Raw genomic sequence first — 16,259 nt, forward strand, 5'->3', positions numbered from 1 at the left:
AACAAATATTTACTTCACTGTTCACAGGCAAGAGAAAATCAGATCCAAACTGTTTTATGCAGAAGAGTAACAATATTAAAAAGCTTAGGTGTAGGCTCCAGAATCAATTTGATCCAGGAATCCAAATTATATCAAGTTTTGGCTTCTCTCCATTTTTTTCTCTCTTCCCATGATGACCCTAGCAGACTCAGGCTCACATTCTTTTGATTCAATCCATTAAATAAAAAAGAGAGAGAGAGAGAGAAAACTTATGTTTCTCTAAGGCCTTAAGGCCTGATTTTTGTTTATTTGTTAAGTTTTGGACAGAATTGAATCACATAGCCCCCCCTGATCTATATTGTTCACTGACTTATTTCGTTCAATAAACACTGAATTCTAGAAAAAGTCTGAAGTATAGACCCTTCTTATGATAACATTTATATTAAAACTTTCAGCTTTTTTTTTTCTGGAACAAACAGCTCTTAAAATATGTCAACTGAAAGAATCTATTCCAGAAGACAGCTGACTCCTCTATCTAATTGATTCTTTAAATGTTTTGCTTTCTCTTAGGAGTTTTACCATTCCTGTAATGCTTCTCAGGATTGCACATTATACGATATCTGAGAGACAGTTCTAGTACACCAAAACTTAATTCAAGGAAACCAAATTAAATCACCCCAATGATTCAGTAATTTACCAAGAAGACCTTCAGACCCCAAATTAAAAGGAGTCAACTTCAGTGCTTAATTGTTTTTACAGATTTTTTTCTTCATCGATTTTAATTAAGGTCTTCCTTGTCTTGTGAGCTTGGAGGACTTTCATTATCTATTGAAATAACTTTATTTGAAGTCAGGATGGCTAGAAAGTCACACAGACCTAATAATTTTGCAGGAGCAAGTTACTCTGACATATTGGGAAACAAGACTCCAACTTTCCCTGTCAGTGACAGTTACAAGTACATATTGATTTCTGTTCAATGTCTCTTGAGTACCTAAGAGGTGGTAGCAATTCTAGAGAATATGGAATATAAGAGCCTAAAAATGTGGGCATAACTTTGGAGAAGGAAATTCCTTTTGGGAAGCTGACCCCTAAGATTCTCTGTAAGAACTGATTTCACAATTCTTCAAATCAGCTCATTTTCCTTAGGCTGGAGAAGGGTCCACAGATTTCACAGCTTTCCCAGCTGCAATAGAAACAGCAATTTTCTATCATCTCCTTCCTTCAGGGGCTACCAGAAGCTAAAAATGTGTTCAATATAGTATTCTGTTTAAAAGTGGAGGATTTGCTGTTAGAGAGACTAGGTTTCACATCCCTGGTCCAACACTCACTAGTGTATAGCATTGGATAATTACTCCAAACATCAGTGTTCACATTTGTGAAATGGGGAAAACACTATTATCTACCTTAAATTTGTAATATCCTTTTCATATTTTTGAGGATTAAATAGGTATAAGCAATGCTTAACAATGTGTAAACATCATTGTGTAATAATATGTTTTTGTACAAAAGAAAAGGGAGAGGGTGATTACTTTTATCTTGCATGGTGAGTGATCAGGGAAGCAGGGCCAGTATTAGGGTGAGGAGAGTAAGGCACTCACCTACAGCACACCATTTAAATGGGGATCCAAAACCTCAGTAACAAAGATAATAGTTTAATGAAATATTTTAAAAACTAAGAATTAATATAAAATCCTTGATAAACAAAATATAAAAATGTTTAATAAATGCATAGTCCACAGTGATATCCACATCATGCTGTCATAAGATGGACCTCATATTTTCCTTCCTTTAACCTCTGAAATTCGGCATCTATCCACAAACAAAAGTGTCTTTGAGGGAACTGTGGAAACCAGCACCATGCACTAAGAGACCTGGTAAGTGTCTAACCCACCTGTTTGTTAGTTAAGGCAGACAAATCCCCATATGGGTTCTGGAACTGTCAGGATCCTGTGAACTGTCTCCAGATGCTCTCAGCCACCATCTGGAAGTACCTGGAAAATACTGACTTGAGCAGATACCCACGGACAAGAAAGCCTTTGCATAACTCCAGGTTTCTGGAAAAGTTTCAGCATTCCACTGTAGCCAAAAAAAAAAAAAAAAAAGAGTTGGGACACAATGGAGTGGGTAAGAAGATCTTTGCCACATCATCCCTCCACCTAGGCAGCACAGCTTAGAGAAGAAGGACTGGGCATCTCTCCCTTGGGGGAAAAGTGAGGGTAGTCCATGAGTTCTCAGCTTCCACAGCTGTGCCAGAAGCTGCTATAGAAACCTATCTCTCTCTTGTAGCACTCAAAGTATTAAAACCAGAGCTCCATGACTGTGGAGAGGGAGGAAATGAGGGAAAAGGTGGGTAAGAATATCAGAGGGCATGAAAGGAACATGGTTCCTGCTGAATGCCTTCTAGAATCTAGCAGGAAGCCTGTCCATGAGCTGCTGGGAAAACCTCATGTACAGGCACCCCCAGTAACATGAGTGCCAAACGCACAGCTCTGTAGCCAGCTCCTTGTGCACACTTCTGAGCATGAGAGTGAGAACACTCTCGGGTAAATAGAGAATGTAGGCAGAAAACAAGCCAGGGTCTACTGGCAAGGGAGAAACTATAATGTTGAGCAGTAGGGATAATCAGGAAAACAAAAGAGAGGTTACCAATACCTGTCCTGGTGCACTGTAAGATCAAGAGAAGATGTACAAGATTAAAGAACTTGGAAATAAACCCATTAGAGGAGAACAAAGACAAAAGAATGAAAAAGAACTAAGAAAGCCAATATGATCTATGAAACATCATCAAAAGAACCAATATCAGAATCATTGGAATTCCAGAAGGAGAAGAGAGGAAAAAGGGAGCAGAAAGCTTATTTAAAGAAATAATGGCTGAGAACTTCCCAAACCCAGGGAGAGACTTGGACATCTAAGTTCCTGAAATGAATATGTCATCTAATTATTTCAATTCAAAACAATCTTCTCCAAGACGCATCATAATGAAGCTGTTAAAAATCACAGATAAAGAGAGAATCTTAAAATCAGCAAATAAAAAAGATGGCAACCTACAAAGGAACCTTCACTGAACTATCAGTGGATTTCTCAGAAGAAAAGTTTCAGGAAGGAGAGAGTGGAATGATGTATTCAAAGTACTGAAAGAGAAAAATGGTCACCAAAAATACTCCATTGGCAAATTTATATTTCAGAAATAAAGGATAAATAAAGACTTTCCCAGGCAAACAAAAACAGAAGGACTTTACCACTAGATTTGCTTTACTAGAAATGCTGGAAGGAGTTCTTTAAGCTGAAATAAAAAGATGCTGATTAGTAACATGAAAACATACAAAAATATATAACACACAGGTAAAGGCAAATATATACTGTCAGATTCAGAAAACTCTAAGTTTGTAATATGATGTTGTGCTAACTAAATATATTATAGTTTAAAAGAGTAATAAAAATAACTGTATTATAATTTCTTAATGAATAGAGAATACAAAAAGAGGTAAATTTTGACATTAAAAACATAAAAGGGGAAGAGTAAAAGAATAAAATTTCTTATGTGATCAAAGTTAAGTTGCTCTCATCATAAAATAGACTTATAAGTTATTTGATGAAAGCCTCATAGTCACCACAAAGGAAAAACCTATAGCACATTCACAAAAGATAAAGAGAAGGGAATCAGAGCATATCACCACAGATAAACATCAATTCACAAAAGTAGGCAGCAAGAGAGGATAAGATGAATAGTGGAACAAACGTCAGCCATAAAACAACAAGAAGGCATTACTAAGCCCTCACACATCAATAAATCTTCTAAATGGAAATAGAATGAATTCTCTAATTAAAAGTCACAGAGTGGCTGAACAGATTAAACAAAAAAAGACCCAACTCTATGTGTCCTAAGAGAGATTTGCTTCAGCTTTAAGCATACATAGGCTCAAAGTGATGAGATGGGAAACGATATTTTACCCAAGTAAAAACCTAAAGAAAGAGGGGGTAGCCATACTTAGATGAGACAAAATAGACTTTAAGCCAAAGATAGTACCAAGAGACAAAGAATATCATTATATTATTATAAAGGGGTCACCTCATCAAGAAGGTAAAAAAATTGTAAATATATACCCACCCAACTGGTGAACACCTAAATATATTAATTAAATACCTACAGATTTAAAGGAACAAGTAGACAACAATGCAATAATACTAGAGAATTTTAATACACAACTTTCAGCAATGGATCGATCACCTAAACAGAAAATCAACAAGGGAACATTGATTTGAGCCATGCATTAGATCAAATGGACCTAATAGACATATATAGGATATTCCACCTAAGAGTAGTAGAATATTCATTCTTCTCAAATATCCATGAAATTTTCTCCAGGATAGTCATATAGTAGGCCACAAAACAAGTCTTAGCAAATTTAAGAAAATTGAAATCATACCAAGTATCTTTTCCAATCACAATGGAATGAAACTAGAGATAAATAACAACAGGGAATTTTACTAACATGTAGAAATTAAGCAGCACACACATGAACAACCAATAGATCAAAGAAGAAATCAAAAGGGAAATAAAAATATCTCAAAATAAATGAAATTGAAACACAACATATCACAACCTATGAGATGTTGCAAAACAGCTCCTTAGAGGGAAGCTTAAAGAGATAAATGCATATTTTAAGACAAAAAAGTCTCAAATAAACCACCTGACTATACACATCAAGGAATTAGAAAAGAAGAACAAAATAAGCCCTAGTTTGTAGAAGGAAGGAAATAACAAAGATCAGAGTGAAAATAAGTGAAATAAGGATTTGTAAAGCAAGAGAAGAGATCAATAGAGTGCTGGGGCCTCTGAGGTGTCTGTGAGCAGCTGGAGAAGATCTGGGCCACTGCTGGGGCTTCATGATCCAATTCCTGGGTGCCAAGGAGCTGCTGGACTGGGGCCAAGGCAGGCAACAGCCCTCAGAGATGATGGCTCAGAGGGGCTTCTACCAATCTTCTAGGGTTGCCAAAAAAATATCAGAAGACTGGGCGGCTTGAACAACAGAAATTTATTTTTTCACTGCTCTGGAGGATGGAAGTCTAAGATCAAGGTGACAGATATGGTTTCTCCTGAAACCTCTTCCTTGGCTTCTGTGTGGTTGACAGGGTCTTGGTGCTCTGGTCATGTGTCAGGCCTGACCCTTTGAGGTGGGAGAGCCGAGTTCAGGACATTGGACCACCAGAGACCTCCTGGACCCACATAATATCAACCAGCGAAAGCTCTCCCAGAGATCTCTGTCTCAATGTTAAGACCCAACTCCACCCAACGGCCAGCAAACTACAGTGCTGGAGGCCCCATGAAAAACAACTAGCAAGACAGGAACAAAACCCTACTCATTAGCAGAGAGGCTGCTTAAAATCATACTAAGTTCACAGACACCCCAAAACCGATCACCAGACGCAAACCTGCCCACTAGAAAGACAAGATCTAGCCTCACCCACCAGCACACAGACACCAGTCCCTTCCACCAGGAAGCCTAAACAAGCCACTGAAGCAACCATACCCACTGGAAGCAGACACCAAAAACAATGGGAACTACAAACCTGCAGCCTCTGAAAAGGAGACCCCAAACACAGTAAGCTAAGAAAAATGAGAAAGCAAAGAAATATGCAGCAGATGAAGGAGCAAGATAAAAACTCACTAGACCAAACAAATGAAGAGGAAATAGACAGTCTACCTGAAAAAGAATTCAGAGTAATGATAGTAAAGATTATCCAAAATCTTGGAAATAGAATGGATAAAACACAAAAAAACATTTAAGAAGGACCTAGAAGAACTGAAGAGCAAACAAACAATGATGAACAACACAATAAATGAAATTTAAAAATCTCTAAAAGGAATCAATAGCAGAATAACTGAGGCAGAAGAATGAGTAAGTGACCTGGAAGATAAAATAGTGAAAATAACTACTGCAGATCAGAATAAAGAAAAAAGAATGAAAATAATTGAGAACAGTCTCAGAAACCTCTGGGACAACACTAAAAACACCAAAATTCCAATTATAGGGGTCCCAGAAGAAGAAGAGAAAAAGAAAGGAAAAATATTTGAAGGGACTATAGATGAAAACTTGCCTAACATGGGAAAGGAAATAGCCACTGAAGTCCAGGAAATACAGAGAGTCCCATGCAGGATAAATCCAAGGAGCCAAGACACATATTAATCAAACAATCAAAAATTAAATACAAATACAAAATATTAAAAACAGCAAGTGCAAAACAACAAATAATATACAAAGGAATACCCATAAAGTTAACAGTTGATCTTTCAGCAGAAACTCTGCAAGCCAGAAGGGAGTGGCAGGACATATTTAAAAGGATGAATGGGAAAATAAACACAACCAAGATTACCCAGCAGCACTCTCATTTGGATTCGACAGAGAAATTAAAAACTTTACAGACAAGCAAAAGTTAAGAGAATTCAGCACCACCAAACCAGGAAACACAAGAGAAGGAGAAGAACTATGAAAACAAACCCAAAATAATTAAGAAAATGGGAATAAGAACATAAGTATTGATAATTACCTTAAATGTAAATGGATTAAATGCTCCAACCAAAAGACATAAACTGGCTGAATGGATACAAAAACAAGACACATATATATGCTGTCTACAAGAGACCCACTTCAGACCTAGGGACACATACAGACTGAAAATGAGGGGGTGGAAAAAGATATTCCATGCAAATGGAAATCAAAAGAAAGCTGGAGTAGCAATTCTCATATCAGGCAAAATAGACTTTAAAATAAAGACTATTACAAGAGCCAAAGGACACTACACAATGTTCAAGGGATCAATCCAAGAAGAAGATATAACAACTGTAAATATTTATGCATCCAACATAGGAGTACCACAATACATAAGGCAAATGTTAACAGCCATAAAAGGGAACATTGATAGTAACACAATCATAGTAGGGGACTTTAACACCCCACTTTTGGCAATGGACAGATTAACCAAAATGAAAATAAGTAAGGAAACACAAGCTTTAAATGATACATTAAACAAGATGGAATTAATTGCTATTTACAGGACATTACACCCCAAAACAACAGAATACTTTCTTCTCAAATGTTCATGGAATATTCTCCATGATCTGTCATATCTTGGGTCACAAATCAAGCTTTGGTAAATTTAAGTTGAAATCATGTCAAATATATTTTCTGACCACAATGCTATGAGACTAGATATCAATTACAGGAAAAAAAAACTGTAAAAATTATAAACACATGGAGGCTAAACAACATGCAAATAAATAACCAAGATCACTGAAGAAATCAAAGAGGAAATCAAAAATGACCCAAAATGTATGGGATTCAGCAAAAGCAGTTCTAAGAGGGAAGTCTATAGCAATACAATCCTACCTCAAGGAAAAAGAAACATCTCAAATAAACAACCTAACCTTACACCTGAAGCAACCAGAGAAAGAAGAACAAAAAACCCCAAAGTTAACAGAAGGAAAGAAATCATAAAGATCAGATCAGAAATGAATAAAAAAGAAATGAAAGAAACAATAAAAAAGATCAATAAAACTATAAGTTTGTTCTTTGAGAAGATAAACAAAATTGATAAACCATTAGCCAGACTCATCAAGAAAAAAAGGGAGAAGACTCAAATCAACAAAATTAGAAATGAAAAAGAGGAAGTAACAACTGACATGCAGAAATACAAAGGATCATGAGAGATTACTACAAGCACCTATATGCCAGTAAAATGGACAACCTGGAAGAAATGGACAAATTCTTAGAAAAGCACAACCTTCCAAGACTGAATGAGGGAGAAATAGCAAATATAAACAGACCAAGCACAAGTACTGAAATTAAAACTGTGATTAAAAATTTTCCAACAAACAAAGGCCCAGTACCAGATGGCTTCATAGGCGAATTCTATCAAACACTTAGAGAAGATATAACACCTATCCTTCTCAAACTCTTCCAAAATATAGCAGAGAAAGGTACACTCCCACACTCATTCTATGAGGCCACCATCACACTGATACCAAAACCAGACAAAGATATTATAAAAACAAATGAAAACTACAGACCAATATCACTGATGAACATAGATGCAAAAATCCTCAACAAAATACTAGCAAATGGAATCCAGCAGTACATTAAAAGGATCATACACCATGATCAAGTGGGGTTTATCAAAGGAATGCAAGGATTATTCAATATATGCAAATCAATCTGTGTGATACACTATATTAATAAATTGAAGGATAAAAACCATATGATAATCTCAATAGATGCAGAAAAAGCTTTTGACAATATTCAACATGAATTTATGATAAAAACTCTGCAGAAAGAAGGCATAGAGGGAACTTACATCATCATAATAAAGGCCATATATGACAAACTCACAGCCAACATCCTTCTCACTGGTGAAAAAACAGAAATAATTTCCAACAATATCAGGAAAAAGACAAAGGTGCCCACTCTCACCACTCTTATTCAACATAGTTTTGGAAGTTTTAGCCACAGCAAACAGAGACAAAAAACAAATAAAAGGAATCCAAATCAGAAAAGAAGTAAAACAGTCACTGTTTTCACATGACATGATACTATACATAGAGAATCCTAAAATTGCTACCAGAAAACTACTAGAACTAATCAGTGTATTTGGTAAAGTAGCAGGATACAAAATTAATGCACAGAAATCTCTTGCATTCCTGTACATTAATGATGAAAAATCTGAAAGAGAAATTAAGGAAGCACTCCCATTTACCATTGCAACAGAAAGAATAAAATACCTAAGGATAAGCCTACATAAGGAGACAAAAGACCTATATGGAGAAAACTATAAGATACTGATGAAAGAAATTAAAGATGATACAAACAGATGGAGAGATAAACCATGTTCTTTGACTGGAAGAATCAACATTGTGAAAATGACTATACTATCCAAAGCAATCTACAGATTCAATGCAATCCCTATCAAACTACCAATGGCATTTTTTACAGAATTAAAACAAAAAATTCCACAATTTGTATGGAAACACAAAAGACCCTGAATAGCCGAAGCAATCTTGAGAAAGAGAAACAGAGCTGGAGGAATCAGGCTCCCTGACTTCAGACTATACTACAAAGCTCCTGTAATCAAGACAGTATGGAACTGGCCCCAAAACAAAAATATCGATCCACAGAGCAGGATAGAAAGCCCAGACATAAAGCCATGCACATATGGTCAACTTATCTTTGATAAAGGAAGCAAGAATATACAATGGAGAAAAGATAATCTCTTCAATAAGCAGTGCTGGGAAAACTGGACAGCTACATGTAAAATAATGAAATTAGAACACTTCCTAACACCATACACAAAAATAAACTCAAAATGGTTTAAAGACCTAAATGTAAGGCCAGACACTATAAAACTCTTAGCAGAAAACATAGGCAGAACACTCTATGACATAAATCACAGTAAGATCCTTTTAGACCCACCTCTAAGAGAAATGGAAATAGAAACAAAAATAAACAAATCAGGGCTTCCCTGGTGGCACAGTGTTTGAGAGTCTGCCTGCCGATGCAGGAGACACGGGTTCATGCCCCGGTCCGGGAAGATCCCACATGCCGTGGAGCAGCTAGGCCTGTGAGCCATGGCCGCTGAGCCTGCGCGTCTGGAGCCTGTGCTCTGCAATGGTAGAGGCCACAACAGTGAGAGGCCCGCATAATGCAAAAAACAAAAAACAAAACAAAACAAAATAAACAAATCAGACATAATGAAACTTAAAAGCTTTTGCACAGCAAAGGAAGTCATAAACAAGATGAAAAGACAACCCTCAGAATGGGAGAAAATATTTGCAAATGAAGCAACTGACAAAGGATTAATCTCCAAAATATACAAGCAGCTCGTGAAGGTCAATATCAAAAAACAAACAAACCAATCCAACAGTGGGCAGATGACCTAAATAGATACATCTCCAATGAGGATATACAGATTTCCAACAAACACATGAAAGGATGCTCAACGTCACCAATGATTAGAGAAATGCAAATCAAAACTACAATATGGGATCACCTCACACAAGTCAGAATGGCCATCATCAAAAAATATGCAAACAATAAATGCCAGAGAGGGTGTGGAGAAAAGGGAACCCTCTTGCGCTGTTGGTGGGAATGTAAACTGATACAGCCACTATGGAGAACAGTATGGAGGTTCCTTAAAAAGCTAAAAATATGACTACCATATGACCCAGCAATCCCACTACTGGGCATATACCCTGAGGAAACCATAATTCAAAAATAGTCATATACCACAGTATTCATTGCAGCACTATTTACAATAGCCAGGACATGGAAGCAACATAAGTGTCCATTGACAGATGAATGGATAAAGAAGGTGTGGCACATATATACAATGGAATATTACTCAGCCATAAAAAGAAATGAAATTGAGTTATTTTTAGTGAGGTGAAAGAACCTAGAATCTGTCATACAGAGTGAAGTAAGTCAGAAGGAGACACACAAATACCATATGCTAAAACATATATATGGAATCTAAAAAAAAAAAAAAGGTTCTGAAGAACCTAGGTGCAGGACAGGAATAAAGACACATACATAGCAAATGGACTTGAGGACATGGGGAGGGGGAAGGATAAGCTGGGACGAAGTGAGAGTAGCATTGTCATATATACACTACCAAATGTAAAATAGATAGCTAGTGGGAATAAGCTGCATAGCAGAGGTTGATGGGCTCAGTGTTTTGTGACCACTTAGATGGGGTATAGGGAGGGTGGGAGGCAGATGCATGAGGGAGGGGATATGGAGATATATGTATGGATATAGCTGATTCACTGTGTTATACAACAGAAACCAACATAACATTGTAAAGCAATTTTACTCCAATAAAGATGTTAAAAAAAATGATCAATGAAACTAAGACCTGTTTTTTTGAAAAGATTTTTAAAAAGACAAAGCTTTAGCTAGACTAAGTAAAAAAAAAAAAAAAAAAAGAAAGAAAACTAATAAAATCTGCAATGAAAGAGGAGACATTACAATTGAGACCAGAGAAATACACAGGATTAGAAACAACTGTGGACAACTGTATGTGAACAAATTGAATAACCTAGAAGAAATGGTTATATTTCTAGAAATATGCAAGTTGATATGACCGAATCATGAAGAAATTCAATATTTTAATAGGTCAATGATGAGTAAGGAGATTGAATCATTAATCATACATCTTCCCAATATAGAAAAGCCCAGGACCAGGTGGTTTCAGTGGTGAATCCTACTAAACATTAAAAAGAATTAACACCAATCCTTCTCAAATTTTCCCAAAAATTGAAAGAAAGGAAGTACTCTCAAACTTACTTTACACAGCCAGCTTTATTCTGATACCAAAGCCAGATAAAAAAATGCAAGAAAAATGCAAGTGTAGACCAACACTTCCAGTGAATATAGATGCAAAAGTTTTCAACAAGATATTAGCAAATCGAATTCAACAACACATTAAAAAGTTCATTCACCATGAACAAGTGAGATTTATCTCTTGGATGCAAGGGTGGTTCAACATACTCAAGTCAAGAAATATGATACATTGTATTAATGAAAGAAGTCATATGATCATCTCAATAGATGATATCATATGACAAAATACATGTTTTCATGATAAAATATGTCAACAAATTGGGTATAGAAGGAACATACCTCAACATAATAATGACCGTGTATTACAAACCTTACAAACCCACACTGACATCATGTTGAATAGTGAAAGTTGTATAGCTTTTACATTAAGATCAGGAACAAGACAAAGATGCTCACTATCACTACTCTTATTTCACAAAGTACAGGAAATCTTAGCTAGAGGAATCAGACAAAATAAATAAGTAAATAAAAGGCATTCTAATCATAAAGGAAATAAAATTGTGTTTATTTGCAGATAATTTGATCTTATACTTAGAAAATCCTTAAGCCTCAATCAAAAAATTGGTAGAACTCATTAGTGAATTCTGTTCATTGGCAGGATATTAAGTTAACAGACAAAAATCATTATATTTCTATACACTAACAATAGAATAATATAGAACAATATCTTGAAAAAATAAAGAAAACAATCTCATTTATAATAGCTTCAAAAACAATAAAATACTCAAGAATAAATTTAACCATGAAAGATCTGAACAATGAAAACCACAAGACTGATGAAAGAAATTGAAGAGGACACAAACAAATTGAAAGATATCCACCTTGATGGATCAGAAGAATTAATATTGTTAAAATGTTCATCCCACCAACACCGTCTGTTAAATCATTAGTCACTATCAACATTCCAATGATATTTTTCACAGAAATAGAAAAAAATCTTAAAATTTGTATGGAACAAAGACCCCAAATAGGAAAAGCAATCCTGATAAAGAAGAACAAACTTGTAGTATCACTTGTCCTGATTTCAAGCTATACTACAAAGCTATAGTAAACAAAACATTATGGTACTGGCATAAAAATAGACACATCAACCTATGGAACAGAATTGAGAGTCCATGAATAAGTCCCTACATATACAGTCAGCTAATATTTGAAAAGAGAGCCAAGAATATTCAATGGGAAAGTGGTATTCTCTTCAATAAATGGTGTTGAGAAAACTGGATAACCACATGAAGCAAAATAAAACCAGACCCTTATAACACTTATAAAAATTAACTCAAAATAGATTAAAGTCTTAAATATATTACCCCAAGCCATAAAACCCCTAGAAGAAAACACAGGGAAAATGCTGCTCAACGTTAGTCTTGGCAAGAATTTTTTGGATATGACACCAAAAGGACAAGCAACAAAGGCAAAAGTCAAGGAGTCGGACTGTATCAAACTAAAAATCTTCTCACAGCAAAAGAAAAAAATCAACAAAATGAAAAGGCAATCTATGAAATGGGGAAAATATTTGTAAATTCTATGTGACAATGGATTAATATCCAAAATATATAAAGAACTCATAAACTTCAATAAATAAATTTAAAAATATGATTAAAAAATGGTCAGAGGAACCTCAATAGACATTTTCCAGAGTACATATGAATGTCAAGAGGTTCATTAAAAGATGAACTAATTATCAGGGAAATGAAACTAATGATCAGGGAAATGAAAATTCAAACCACAATGAGATATCACCTCACACCTGTTATAATAATTATCATCAAAAAGACAAGAGATAACAAATGCTGGCAAAGCTGTGGAGGAAAGGGAACACTTCTGCAGTGTTGAAGGAAATTTAAGTTGATCTAACCACTACGAGAAATAGTACAGTGTTTCCTCGAATTATTACCTATAAAACAGATTACCATATGATCCAGCAATCCCATTTTCGGATATATATATCCAAGGGAAATGAAAACAGGATATTGAAAATATGTCTGTACTCTCATTTTTTACAGCATTATACACAATGATACGGAAACAAGATATGGAAACAACCTAAGTGTTTTTCAATAGACTAATGTATAAAGAAAATGCAGAGTGTTTGTGTGTGTGTGTGTGTGTGTGTGTGTGTGTATGTATGTATGTATGTATAATTAATGAAATATTTTCTAGCCATGGGAAAAAAAGGAAATCCTGCTATTTGTGACAACATGGATGAAACTTGAAGGCATTATGCTAAGTGAGATAAGTCAGACAGAGAAAGACACATATTATGTGATCACATATGTGGAATCTACAAAAGCTGAACTCATAGTAGCAGAGTGGAATGGTTACCAGGAGCTGCAGGGTTGTGGAAATGGGAAGAATGTTTGTCAAAGGGCACAAACTTGCAGTTACAAGATGAATAAGTTCTGGAGCTCTAATGCTCAGCATTATGAATATATTTAAAAATATTGTATTATATACTTCAAAGTTGTTGAGACTAGATCTTAATTGTTCTTACCACAAAAAATGATAATTATGTGACATGACGAAGGTGTTAGCTAACGCTACAGTGGTGATCATATTGCAGTATATAAATGTATCAAATCAGCATGTTGTGCACCTCAGATTTACACAATGGTATATGTTAGTTATATCTCAATATAAATAAAAGGAAAATAAATAATAAAAAGATATCAGAAGGCAAAAAAAAAAGATATGGTTCAATCTTGAGTTTGTGTAGTGTCAAGGCTCACTGGCTTCCCCACCCTCCCAGTTCTGCAGAAAATGTTTCACAGAGGAAGCAAATACCTGTCACAGTATTTGAAGAAAAGACAAAGTGGAGCTTGGCAGGTAAACAAGAGGGGAATGGAAAGTCCACTGAACACTGGGAACAGGCTATGCTAAGGCACACTGAGCCCAGTATGAATCCAAGAACTGTCATCGAAACCAAGAAATATAAACTGGATTACAGCAATTAGAAAAGTTGAGAAGATACTGGAAAGACAGACCAAAGCCAGATAATGTCAAGGGTCTTACATGTCAAGCTGCGTATCAAGACTTCATTTAGTGAGATGTAATACACAGAACTCATCGATTCTCTTCATTTTTGATACTTTGACCTAATGTTATTAAAGCTCCTTTGCCTTATTTCTGAGGTCCTTAGTGTGGTTGTTATTATTTTAAAGATCATGTTTGTTTATTTGTTTTTTTAATATCATAAAGCAATGGAATAAAAGAACACTGCTTACATATACTTATCAATCAATAAATGTTAGCTATTGGTATTATCATCAATATCACAATTATTATTATTTCCTCAGATGATCTTTCCTCTATGCTTTTCATATTAAAGATAAGACCACTATAAAGTTTGCCTAAGCAACCCAGAGGGAGATAGCAGGCTCTGGGAATCACTCTGCATGTTCCCCACTCTTAACTCCTTGTCCTGCATTTTATACTTTCAACAGAAACTCCTTCATTCACATCAGACACATCCAAAAGCCATCAATTATTAAAATACCACCCTTCCAGAATCCCTGCTTTTATTTTTCTTATATCCTGCCAATTGTCCTGTGCCGACTACTGAATATCCACTTCTATAAATTGCCGTATCTCTAAAAGTGCTTACTCTTTAATTCTGAGAGATTTGCTTCATGTTTGAAAAAAAAGTTTTTATATTTTAGACTGCAAGATGCATGTGCAATTAACATTCATGACAATGGCAAATCTTTTTAAAGCAATGTTAGGGTTAAATGGGAAAAAGACTCTCATCTCCTCATGCTACCTTGGGAGGAAGGAAATTTTTAGGATACTCTGTTTATGAAAATGTAAGACTCTATCAGTTGTCCAGCTGGCCCAACAGCTTCAGTCTCTGGAGGAATTGAGATACATAGACGTATTATATAAAGTAGAGGTAAGTGGTACTTTATTTTTATTTCTTTTTTCTGGGAGGTGTTACAAACTAAATCCTTAACTGCAGGGACTTGTCAAGTGACTCAGCTGAGCTGTGCTTACCAACTCACATGGAATATTGACCAAATCCAATAACATTTAACAGCTCATACTGAGATCTTTTCAGAGGCATATGGACAGATAAATCCTCACAGCATGATACAGCAGCTATGGAACACACAGAAACCAAGTACTGTCTGAGATGTATAGAATTCAGCTCTTACAGTTAAGATATCAATTTATTCAATCAACTACAATGAAGAAGTCAGAGATTAAAACTACCCAAGTGGTAGAGGTAAAAATCTGGGTCATTATACATATACTTAATCCTTTTTTCAAAAGTTTTGCTTTTCATCAATTTATCTCAAAGTGGAATCTCACTCAATGACTGTAATTGCCTGATTCTGCACAGATATTTTTCCCTATAGGAATACTGAAGTTTTGGACAGATTTCTTTTTCTGTTTTACGTGGAATAAGAATAAGCGACATTAAATGACTTTCCCATGATCTCAAGGAAGTCTCTGATACTGCAATCAAAACTTCCAAACTTCTCATAGTAATTTTGTATATATGAATTCCATGTGTAAGAGACATTTTATAGTGCAGTTGAGAAATAGAAGCAAAAGAGAGGCACACGAGAGACATGTGCTCAATAACTTATTTCTCTGTAGGAGGCAATGTTCCAATTAGTAAGTGTATCCACTAGTGGTAGATTTAACAGTACTGAGGAATAGCTTGACAAGGATACTAGGGAGGGATGGGCAAAACTAAGTAAACCAGCTTGGCTTCTCCAACTGCTAAAGATAACTATCATTAAATTTGCAATAGGATGACAACAGTAATCACAGTAAAAATTAGTGTTACCTAGCCGGTGGTTTGTATTTATTTTCTGGACACTGTGCTAAATACATTTCATGGATTCTGCCACAAGTTCTTAGCAAGACTACACAACTTCAGCATGA

The sequence above is a fragment of the Delphinus delphis genome, chromosome 2 (genome assembly GCF_949987515.2).
Source record: "Delphinus delphis chromosome 2, mDelDel1.2, whole genome shotgun sequence".
Lineage (NCBI taxonomy): Eukaryota > Metazoa > Chordata > Mammalia > Artiodactyla > Delphinidae > Delphinus > Delphinus delphis.